This window comes from Leucoraja erinacea, chromosome 6 (assembly GCF_028641065.1).
Source record: "Leucoraja erinacea ecotype New England chromosome 6, Leri_hhj_1, whole genome shotgun sequence".
Lineage (NCBI taxonomy): Eukaryota > Metazoa > Chordata > Chondrichthyes > Rajiformes > Rajidae > Leucoraja > Leucoraja erinaceus.
The window spans coordinates 16,239,405-16,250,772 of NC_073382.1; the positions used below are offsets into that span (position 1 = coordinate 16,239,405).

General features: G+C 42.9%; 1 long non-coding RNA gene across 1 annotated transcript; it reads right to left on the minus strand.

The window, feature by feature from the left end:
* Positions 1-5,868: 5,868 nt before the first annotated feature.
* LOC129697943 (uncharacterized) lies at positions 5,869-10,094 on the minus strand. The gene is made up of 2 exons (XR_008723588.1): positions 8,059-10,094; positions 5,869-7,220 (listed from the first exon to the last, which is right to left on the minus strand). It is a non-coding gene; the product is annotated as an uncharacterized LOC129697943 (long non-coding RNA).
* Positions 10,095-11,368: the final 1,274 nt, after the last annotated feature.

Consider the following 11,368-nt stretch of genomic DNA (forward strand, 5'->3'; position numbering starts at 1 on the left):
ATGGAGGTAGGTGAATTTGGGGCTCCAGTATTAATAGGGAGCACGGAAGTTGGGGGGATATTGCAACTTCATGTTGATGCTTGGTGTAATATATCCATGGACAGATATATCCTTAGCAGTTTTAAGGGATATCTGATAGAGTTCTACACGAACAAAACCCTCCAGTACATAACCGGATAGATATACATGCTGGTATGAAATAAACTAAACCTGAACACCAGGATTTGTCTCAAACATCTTTATTAGAAATAAGAAAGATGGGGGATGCCGTATTGTTATGGATTATCAATACTTCACAATGTTGTGCAATATATTCATTTTAAAAATGGATATGTTTAGCAGTGCTAAGATTTAGTGTGCAGCAGGCTAGTCTATGGGAAGTATTAATTTAAGATCCTTGCTATTCAATATCAAACTGGGGGAAAATTTTAAACCAGTGTTGGGACTGCTGCAACACCAAAATCATAGAATTATGGTATAGTTGGATGATATCCTTATTGTGGGAATAATTTAGGAATTGGCATGTTAGGCAGTGGTTGCCACTAATCAATTGTTTGTGCAGCTGGGATGCATTGTCCATCCACTTAAGTCAAAATTGACACCATTAACACATTTAATATGTTAATGACTTACTAATATGGAAAGCCACAGAGGCAACCCGGCTGTGCTATTACAAACAGATGCCAGTGCAATTGGTGATGGTACAACTGATACCATCTCGAGCTATGGGGGAGATGGAATATATAAGAAGCTAACCTACATAACACTAAGGGTTAGAAATGTTAAGTGCATTTCATGGGCTAAAATCTTATTGCTCAGGAATGAAACTGCAGCATGGTAGATGGTAGATAGATAATACCTCAGTGATGGCATATATAAGTCATATGGGTGGAAAGATATCACCAGCTTGTGATGAATTGGCAAATTAAACTTGGGAATGGTGTGTCCAAAGGAATATTTGGTTATTGGCTACGTATCTACCAGGGATACTAATTCAGTGGCAGACACCAGGCCACGAAAAATTATTGGAAGTACTAAATGGGTGTTGGATAGACGGTATTTGCTAAAATCAGTAAAGTAGGTAAGGCCGGATATTAGAATTGCATCCGGGGTTAAATCACCAGTTACCGAGGTATGTATCATTGATACCAGATCCTGAGGCAGAAGCTACAGATGCTGTTTCACTGCACTAGGGGAGGGTTTTTTCATTTATGTATTACCTCCTTGTCTATTTATAAATTTGGGGTACGAAGGGACATTCAACAGGAATCGGCATCGGGGATGTCTTAGTACCTGATTGGCTTACCCAACTATGGTTTTCCGGGATACAGGACATGGTGCTGGAACTATGTATAACGGTAGACATAGTCCTAAGTTGCTGGTGCATCCAGTAACTGAGGATAGCTATCCATGTCATAGAAAATATTGATTTAGTAGGTTGTAGACTCTAAAACACCGCTACGGGACATGGGGCTATCAAAAGAACTGTGGACATGATCACAGCAGCACGAAGAAGGTCTACTCTATAACAGTATTTAGGTCATATTAAAATGGACTAATTACTGCCATGATAACTTTCTGGACCACAGAAATAAGGATGTTCCGGGGGTGCTACAGTTGCTTACCAGCCTGCAATATGGAGGACTGTGTTTCAGCACTGTGAATAGTGCCGAAAGTGCATTGTCAAGTTATTAATGGCAAGAAACAGTAAGACAACTATATTTGGAATGTAAGTGTGGCTTTGATCTTGCTAAGGAATTGGTCGCCGGCTACAGCATTAAATCTGGATAACTAACTAGAAATGGTAATGCTGATAGCGCTAGTCACAGTGCATAAGCTCCAGTTATTGCTAAAAGTAAGACTGGATGGCTTCACTATTGCGGCACGAAGATTGGGGTTTGTGATCCAGGACCGTATTATTAAACAAAATAGGCCAGGATTAGCGGGGCAGGTCATAGAATTGATGGCCTACCCGGAGGACAATGCCTCTGTATAGTAAAGTACGGTTTTGTTATACAGTAAAGGAAAAAGGCTATCAGAGGCAAGGAATTGGTGTTTAATCAGCTATAAGATACTGTACCATAGAGTGTAACTCAGACCATTTCGCGGTGGCTGAAATATGGGATATGATAGGCGGGAGTGGACAATAACATATTTAATTCTCACCCCACCAGGGCTGCAGCTACATCTGCAGCAAAACGCCTTGATGTATCCATGGACCAAATCCTCAGGATTGCAGGATGGTTGTTGGAGAATACGTTTCAGAAATGTTAACAAACCAGTTAGCAGTATGGGAACGTTTTTTCGGGGAACAATTTTAAGTTCTGTATGATAATTTATCTCTGAAGAATACAGGGTTATGATTTGAATTAATTCGATATTATTTATCATCTCCATTAAATAATTGGTATGAATGCTTTGAATATAATTAACAATTTCTCTCTAACTACCAAGGCAGTTGTGAAGCATGGACTCGTTTCCACGGCATGAGGTCACAGAGCTTTGAAATCTTTCATGGAGTCCCTCACGTGACTCCGAAGTAAAATAGTAAGATTAAACGAGAACTTACCAGTTTGAAGTTTGATCTGTATTTTATGAGGAGGAACGTTGAGGGAATACATGCCCTCCGCTCCCACCCTCATAGGGTCATATCTTAAGCTGGTATCTCTTTGATAATCTTGCTATTTTAGGTCAATATAGGGTATCTGTGACCTCACACCGCTGCTTTGAAGGATGACACGCATGCGCAGTAGCGGGCTTCTTTCATGTATTCCCTCAACGTTCCTCCTCATAAAATACAGATCAAACTTCAAACTGGTAAGTTCTTGTTTAATCTTACTATTTTACATCGCAAGGATTTATACATCTCCCTGACCCTACAAAGCTTCCTACATTCCCTAACTTGCTTCCACCAACACCATGCAATCCATCTGCAAATGTCCTTCAATCCTCAATGTCCAATCTAGTTCTGTGGGGGAACTGGATTGGACACTGAATGTGCCCAAAGTGCTCATTCACCTGTACTTTAGGAGCCATTAACAGTGGCCGATTAACCTATTCTCCTGCACTTCTTTGGGGTGTAGGAGGAAACCAATGCTGAAGGATCTGAAGAAGGGTCTCGACCCGAAACGTCACCCATTCCTTCTCTCCAGAGATGCTGCCAGTCCCGCTGAGCTACTACAGCTTTTTGTGTCTGTCTTCTGTGGAGGATTGTTAGTGTCAACATTTTCTTTGCAAAACATTGTTGTTCTTATGTCCAGATATTCGAAGAACCATGCTCCAAGTTCCAGTTGGTGGTTATCAGGCATTAGCTATCATTCCGCGAGTAGATCCATGACCTTAGTTTGTGGGTTCAAGCCCCACACAGGATCTCAAACTCACTGCCGACTCTGTCCCAGATCTAGGCGACTATTCCATCACTCAGGGCTGCTCCCAGAAAGTACCTGGTAGATGGTGAAGATCATAATTAAGCTTAGATCACTGCAGCAGAGGACGACCATGATGATTCTCATGTGTTCACTCAGTCGTAAAGGTGCATCAACGATTGACTCAAGCGACCATTCGCCACAACAAACTTTCACGTATTAACGTGCCTGGTGAGACAGATAATAGGTTCACAAATACATCTCAAGCATTCCAAATGAACAAGGGCTGACAGTGGAGACACAGACATAAATTAGAGGGGGCAGGGAGCTCAGAGCAAAGCTTGGTATCAGTTTGGGTAATTAGGCCATAAGTGATAGTAGATTTAGGCCATTCTGCCCATCAAGTCTACCCCACCATTCAATCATGGCTGATCTATCTTGCCCTCCCAACCCCATAACCTCTGATTCCTGTACTAATCTAGAATCTATCTATCTCTGCCTTCCAAATATCCACTGACGGTCTACATCAAAGATCGTAGAGGGACAAGATAGACCACTCCTTCGAAATTCAATGGGCTGACGTGTAGTACGCAACGGAACGTCACGGCCGCCATTTGTTACAGCGACACTCGACTTCCGGTATTCCACCCGCTGTGATTCAAAGCAAAGATTATAGAGCTCCGCTATAATCTTTGATCCAAAGCAAAGATCCTCAAGTATCTTGTAGCGGGAACAGACCCCTCCTTTGTGTAGTTTCCCTTGCATTGTATTGCTTTAACACACACTGCAAAAAATTAAATTTAACGTATATATATTTAATATATTTATATGAATGTGTGTCTGTGTGTGAGAGGCAAGTTAGAGATAATAGTTTATTCTCATGTATCAGAAGCAACTTTGATTTAAATCATCACTATTAATTTATTTGTCTTGTAAGATGATATACATAAACCATAAAGGCAATTATATATATAATTATATAGTAATAATAAATATATGCATATATATATATTTATACACACACATATATACACACACATACACAAAATGCACATACATATTGATACATTTATATGCATACATATATACACATATATAAACATATATATATATATATATACACATACGTATATACACACATATACATGCATATATACACATACATGCATATATACACATACATATATATTTATATATATTATCATTTTCCAACGATCAATAGATTTACGATCAGCTCCTGTGGATTGGAGGATAGCTAATGCTATCCCACTTTTCAAGAAAGGAGCGTGAGAGAAAACGGAAAATTACAGACCAGTTAGCCCGTCTTTGGTGGTGTGAAAGATGCTGGAGTCAATTATTAAAGATGCAATAATGGGGCATTTGGATAGCAGTAAAAGGATCTGTCCAAGTCAACATGGATTTATGAAAGGAAAATCATGTTTGACTAATCTTCTGGATTTTTTTGCCACAAGGCTTGGTGTTGGGGCTGCAACTGTTTACCATATATATTAATGATTTTGAAAAGGGAATTAGGAGCAAAACTAATGCATACATACCTACATATGTACCCATGCGCTGCTGTGACCCGAGCCCCGGAGATTCGGAGGCTCCAACCGCAGGCCTGGCAGACAGTAATATCGGAGCCTGCGGGTCCCTGCTGGGAGACCGCTTTTCGGGGCTTCCGCAACGGCAAATTATTCCGCCCGAGTAGCGGGGGTCGAGGATGACCTGGAGCGGGGCCTTACATCATCGCCCGGCGTGGCTTAAATGGCTGCGGCACTTTTCTAGCGCATGCCGGGGGCTCCAACAACCTCTATGAGGTTCAAGTGACAAATAAATTGTATTGTGTATTGTGTATATTTAAATTAATCTGGCAAGTTGGTCAAATAACATGGGCACCTTCTTGCTTTTTTTGCGACATGGATTTTTTAAATGTGAATGTCTCATATCAACACATTTGTGGGTCAACAGTATTTTGTATCAACCCCCACAATTTCAAATAATTCTCAATTGAACTTCTTAAACAGGAAAACAATTTTTATTTACATCATTTTGTGTGGCTGTCAAGGTAGCTGTGTAGACTGTAATTATGAGACTGCCGGGCAGTATCACTGTGAATGGTGGTGGCTGTGTGTTTTAATGCAAGTGTGAAAAGGAGAGTAAATTTAAAGAGACAATGTGAGAACCATCAGGGTTTCATCCAGGAACCAATTTAAAGGCAAGTTTCCATCAATTACAGTATTTTAATTGAAAATCTTACTCTTAATATTCTTCCTAATTAGGCTTTTTGTGTTCCCTCTTGAACCTTGTGTCTCCAAGAGCCTCTGGGGAGGTTCTGGAGATACAATAACCCAATTTTGAGGCAAATAACCATCTTTAAAACTGCCTTTAATTCTACATTCTCCGAGGATGCTGGATGCCGCGACAATCTCTTGCAACAAGTACAGAAAGGCAGTCAGCTGCAAAAAGATCAAAGAGAGGAAAGAGTATGGAAGGGAAAGGCTTTTCAGAATCATAATCAGATTTTATTTTCCAAGTATGTTTTGCAATATACGAGGAATTTAATTGGCCAGGTCAGTCATACAATTAAAAGCAACAGCACTCAAAAACACATTTTAATACGGACATTCACCAAAGTGACTCCTACACATTCCTCACTGTGATGGAAGGCGAAATAAAGTTCAAGTCCCTTCCTTTTGTTCTTCCTCGGTCGGGGGCCTCAAGCCCCCCGTTCAAACTCCGTTCAATGGTGAACTCCTCTTGGTCTCCAGGCCTATAGTGTTGCACAAATCACTGCACCACATGCATCTATTTATTCATTTTTCACATGGTTCATATGCAGCTGGATATTAACTTGCTGACATGGAAAGAGATGCAGTGAGCATTCAATAGTTCAGACTTCTGTGCGAATTAAGGGACTGCTTGATGGGCTGAGGGTAATCGAGATTGGCTGATTGTCATTCTTTTGCAAGAACTGATGGAAGTTCTTATGGAAAAGCTGATGAATTGACTACGGGATGAGCTGGTGGGCTCGAGGATTGCTGGATGAGTGTTTTAGAAATATAGAAATAGGTGCAGGAGGAGGCCATTTGGCACTTCGACCCAACACCGCCATTCATTGTGATCATGGCTGATCAGCCCCAATCGATAACCCATGCCTGCCTTCTCCCCATACCCCTTGATTCCACTAGCCCCTAGAGATCTATCTAACTCTCTCTTAAATCCACCCAGTGATTTGGCCTCCACTGCCCTCTGTGGCAGGGAATTCCACAAATTCACAACTCTCTGGGTGAAAAAGTTTTTTCTCACCTCAGTCTTAAATGGCCTCCCCTTTGTTCTAAGACTGTGGCCCCTGGTTCTGGACTCGCCCAACATTGGGAACATTTTTCCTGTATCTAGCTTGTTCAGTCCTTTTATTCATTTAGATGTTTCTATAAGATCCCCTTGCATCTAACAAGAGGGTTTTATTGTCATGTAGAACAATTTTCCTGCATCTAGCTTGTCCCAGATAGAACAATTAAATTCTTACTTTCAGCAGCACAACAGAATCTGTAAACATAGTACACTGTAAACAATATGATAAGATCCCCCCTCATCCTTCTAAACTCCAGTGAATACAAGCCTAGTCTTTTAAATCTTTCCTCATGACAGTTCTGTTAGGTTATTTGATGGTTAGGACAGGTTTAGAGGGGTATGGGCCAAATGCAGGCATGTATCGCCATTTGCATTAGTTTTGTGCAGTTAACAAATCACAATTTCACACAATGTACATAAGACGGCAGTTATTTTGACAAATACTCTGCAGTTCGGTGCAGGAGATCTTGTCGATGAGTATTCTGGACCCACTGTTGACATCTGAAATTACAGGAGATATCATTTAGGATTAACTAATAAGAAGAAAGATGATCATAACTACATGCCTGAACAATGGATGATATATCACTTAAATGCAATTGTTTTCAGTTGTGTGGAGATCTGTATGTTGAAGATGTATTTTGCCTCTAATATGTCAATTTACCTTAAATGTAGAAGAGCTTATTAAAATCTTCTTACAAAGACCATTAAGTATTTTCTTTCTATCCTCTTTTGGACCCAAGGCATAGCAGAGCTGCCAACTCTCACGAAGAGGTAAGGGAGGGAGAGAGGGAAGGGAGGGAGATCGAGAGAAGAGAGGGAGAGAGAGAGATCGAGAGAAAAGAGGGGAGAGAGAGATCGAAAGAGAGGGGAGACAGAAGAGAGGGAGAAGGGGGAGAGGGAGATGGGGAGAGGGAGAAGAGGGAGAAGAGGGAGAAGGGGAAGAGCAGAGTTGTATAATATTTGAATGGGCGGGCTTGTGATCACGGCGGGCTTGTGATCTTTGCTTGTGATGTCTCGACAATTCGAGGGATATAATAGGTAACAGCCGCCGCATTCTCGGACACGAATCTGAGCTCGAAAAATCCCGTGGCCACTGGGCCTAATGTGTCCGCGGGCCATATTTTGGAAATAAATCCCTTACAAGAACAAAACCTAAAATGTACAGAAGTGTTAAAACTGTCTTTATTATTATGGTAAGTAAAGATCTATTAAACATAAGTCTAATAACTTTATAATGTACCGACAAACCCATTTCCCAATGGCTGTTGATGGGAGAACAGAAAATAACATTTTCACGACAGAATATCGACTGAAAATAATAAAAATATTTTCTCACCTTTCTTTTTTATTGGGGAACCTAAAGAATGACAGGTCGGGTCGTTTAGATTTACGATTAGAACAATTGATAGCGGAGCAGTGAGATGAAGATTTAGCTGAGGACGCCATTACAGCCCAATAAATGCTTAACAATATGGCGTCGACGGTCACACACGTCATACTACGCGTTTTTCGAGGAGTGGTCTATCTTGTCCCTCTACGATCTTTGGTCTACATAGCCTTCTGTGGCAAAGAATTCCACAGATTCACCACCCTCAGACAAAATAAATTTCTCCTTATCTAATTCCTAAAAGAACATCCTTTAATTCTGGGGTTATGACCTCTAGTCCTAGACTCTCCCGCCAGTCCTAGACTCTCCACATCCACTCTATCCAAGCCTTTCACTATTCTGTATGTTCTTTCACCATTCTTCTAAACTCCAACAAGTACAGGCCCAGTGCCCACAAACGCTCATCATGTGTTAACCTACTCATTCCTGGGATCATTCTTGTCTCATGCAGCAAACAATGCTGCTGAAATGAGAATGTTTGAAGATGGGCTCACTGATTGACATGGCCACCAGAACAAAAGCTCCCTGCATTATGGCTCCAGTCCTCATGGGGGCGTGCTTGGCCACTGGAATTGGCAGCTGTATATTAAGTGGCACGGTTGTACAAGAAGTAAATGGGGAACCAATTGTCACACCAGTTGGAGAGTTTGGCAACTTCACATAAAGGGCTCCAACACTGACATAAATAGTAAATGATTTCCATATACTGGCACTAATGGCGACAGAAATTACTAAGGAAGAGATGAATTCAAGACACCGATGGGCCTTGGACTGGGGATCATAGTTTGAGCCAGTCTCAGGCAATGTAGCAACAGGTTTTCATTCAGTTAAACAATGCGTACATATCTTGCGAGTGATTGACCTCCGAAGATCAACTTAATTAGCAACCTTTGATTTTGCGGCTTTCAATAAATATTTTATTTCTGAAGTATTTAAGTGGTTTGAAGTTTCACGTTACTCTTCTGTACAATTGTGGCATCAATGCACATGAACCATAATCTTCCACAAACTATATACATTTGAGCCCTATACCCAAAATAAATGATGGGCAGATCATTAGGACTTGACAGACCAGCAAACACTGTTGTTCTGGTTGCATTGACCATACTTGCAGTCTCTTTAATGAAGAATTCAAAGAGTGATATTATCTCTTGATGTGACTCTTGTATAATTCACACTCATTATGCCCACACTCATTATGCCCATTATCCTGGAATCACCGATGAGCTGGTTTAATGCACACAAAAATTTGCCTTGGGAAAGCAGCCAACATAATCAAGGACTATTAACATCCTGTTTAAGAAGGAACTACAGATGCTGGAAAATCGAAGGTGGACAAAAATGCTGGCATAATGAATGTATGGTTCATTTAGATGCTGCCTCACCCATTAACATCCTTCCAGGCCGAGCCTACTGGTGCCGACGCACAGCTGCTCCCAGGCTGGGCCTGTCAACGCCACCACCAATCCTTACCTGCACTCCGGCCACCCATGGTCCAGGCAGAGATCTTCACCTCTCCCCCGGCTGCCAGTAGCCCAGAGCCGTCGACTCACCTAGGTTCCAGGCCATGTGCCCCCACAATGCTGGCTCCAACCACATCACGGACCAACTCCCCTGCTGACTCCCCTGGGTTCTACTGCTCACCGCCCTTCCAACAGGGAACCTCAGTAATGATACCACGGGTTCCTGCTATTCCCCCTATTCCAACCAAGCTACTTGGAAATATAGAAAATAGGTGCAGGAGTAGGCCATTCGGTCCTTCGAGCCTGCACCGCCATTCAATATGATCATGGCTGATCATCCAACTCAGTATCCTGTACCTGCCTTCTCTCCATACTTCTCCTACCACCACCCTTATACTTACTCTCACACCTCCCTCCCTTCTCAGCCCCCATTATTCCACCACATTTCCACCACCCAAGCCTCACTCCAACACTCTGCTCTCTTCTGACACCAGCCCTTAAACTTATCGTGTTTCACCATTTGCCCTCCACCCCACCACCCACTCCTGCATAAAGAGCAGTAGATCCTCAACAGACACCTTACCTTGGTATCCCTCTGCTCCTCCTCAATGTGTTCCAGGCCCGCCATGATGTAGAGCTTTTCTTCCATCACCCCCACCTCTGTGCCTTGTTCTCTGGCAAGGAGTCATCACCATCCCGTGAAAACCCCTTCTCCCAACTAACATATCTCCTCCTCTTGGACTCCATCTGCTGGCCTTCTACCCTCTCTACACCTTACTAATCTCCTACTGTTGGAACAGTGTCAAATGTCTTGACTTCACTCCACTTACCCACTCCAATCTCACCCCCTCTGAACACACATCCATCCCTCCACTTGCTCAGCATTGCTATTAAACCCATCGACAAGGGAGGCGCCATTGTAGTCTGGCAGGCTGACCTCTACCATGCTGAAGCCAGATACCTCCTAATACCCACCCCTTGACTGACCCCACAGGCAAACACCAGGCCATCATCTCCCTGACTGTTTCTGATCTCCCCTCCACAGCCTCGAACCTAATGCCCCTGTCCCACTTAGGAAACCTGAACGGAAACCTCTGGAGGCTTTGCGCCCCACCCAAGATTTCCATGCGGTTCCTGGAGGTTTTTGTCAGTCTCCCTACCTGCTTCCACTACCTGCAACCTCCGGGAACCGCACGGAAACCTTGGGTGGGGCGCAAAGTCTCCAGAGGTTTCCGTTCAGGTTTCCTAAGTGGGACAGGGGCATTACTGTTCCCCAGCCCCGCACTGTCCACCTCCACCTCCACCTCCACCTCCCATCTCCATCTCCATCTCCATCTCCATCTCCATCTCCATCTCCATCTCCATCTCCATCTCCATCTCCATCTCCTCACCAAAATCCACAAACAGGACTAGCCCGCCCGCTTGACCCATCATCTGCTCCCTGCAATGCCTGGGTTTTATAAGGGATGGGCTGAGGGGGTTCAAGTGGGCCAATGTACACATTAGCTAATTGGACCCAGCCGTGACTGATGAAGCTGGGGATTGGCCTCTCCTGGCCTGTCAGCCAGTGATGGGGATCAGAGTGACATCCGGGAGAGGGGGCGCTGTCACACACTGCAATGCTGTAACACTGCACTCTGGTTATTTTTCTCATTGCACGACCTCTTGCACTTGTGTCCAACTTGAGTTTTCACTGCATCTCAGTACACGTGACAATATTAAAAATAATACCAATATAAACTTTGAAATGCTAGGTGTATAGGAAAGAACTGCAGACGCTGGTTTAAGTCGAAGGT